Genomic DNA, 640 nt, shown 5'->3' on the forward strand with positions numbered 1-640 from the left:
TCTTTGTTTCTGGGATAATTCCTCTCCTACCCAGCCCTGTACTCCATGAGGCCATGGAGTCAGCAAGAGCCTCATATGTCCAATGGTATTTGACAGCAAGAGAGAGATTCAGAAGGATTCCTTCTCTAACAGTACATCCAGCATGACCAAATTCAAGAGGAGTGTTCATTCTGACATCATCGAAAGAAAATGTGTCCCCACCCTCATCATCTACATCACTATCATCAGTGTCACTCTCTTCACTGACTGGGGGATCATCAGGGTCATCACCTGGAGGGTCATCACCTGGAGGGTCATCACCTGGAGGGTCGTCACCCTCAGGGTCGTCACCCTCAGGGTCTCCACCACCATGGTCATCCAAGGGATCTCCACAAATGCCATTTCCAGCATCTCCAACATGTTCAAAGTTGCCATCTCCAGGATCTTCTTGCACTTGTGGGACGGGAATGGGCTGGTTAGGGCGCTCATTAAGGAAGTGCATTACTATATCCTCACAACTGTCATCAAACTCACTATCTGATGATGCGTAATAAGATACAGACATCTGAAAAAAAGGTGACCAAGTTGTATAATTCCAGAAGAATAGTATCACAACTAAAATTAGATTTAGTCACATATGGATTATGAAGTTTGGATGAAA

This window comes from Frankliniella occidentalis, unplaced genomic scaffold (genome assembly GCF_000697945.3).
Source record: "Frankliniella occidentalis isolate FOCC.00 unplaced genomic scaffold, Focc_3.1 Scaffold215, whole genome shotgun sequence".
Lineage (NCBI taxonomy): Eukaryota > Metazoa > Arthropoda > Insecta > Thysanoptera > Thripidae > Frankliniella > Frankliniella occidentalis.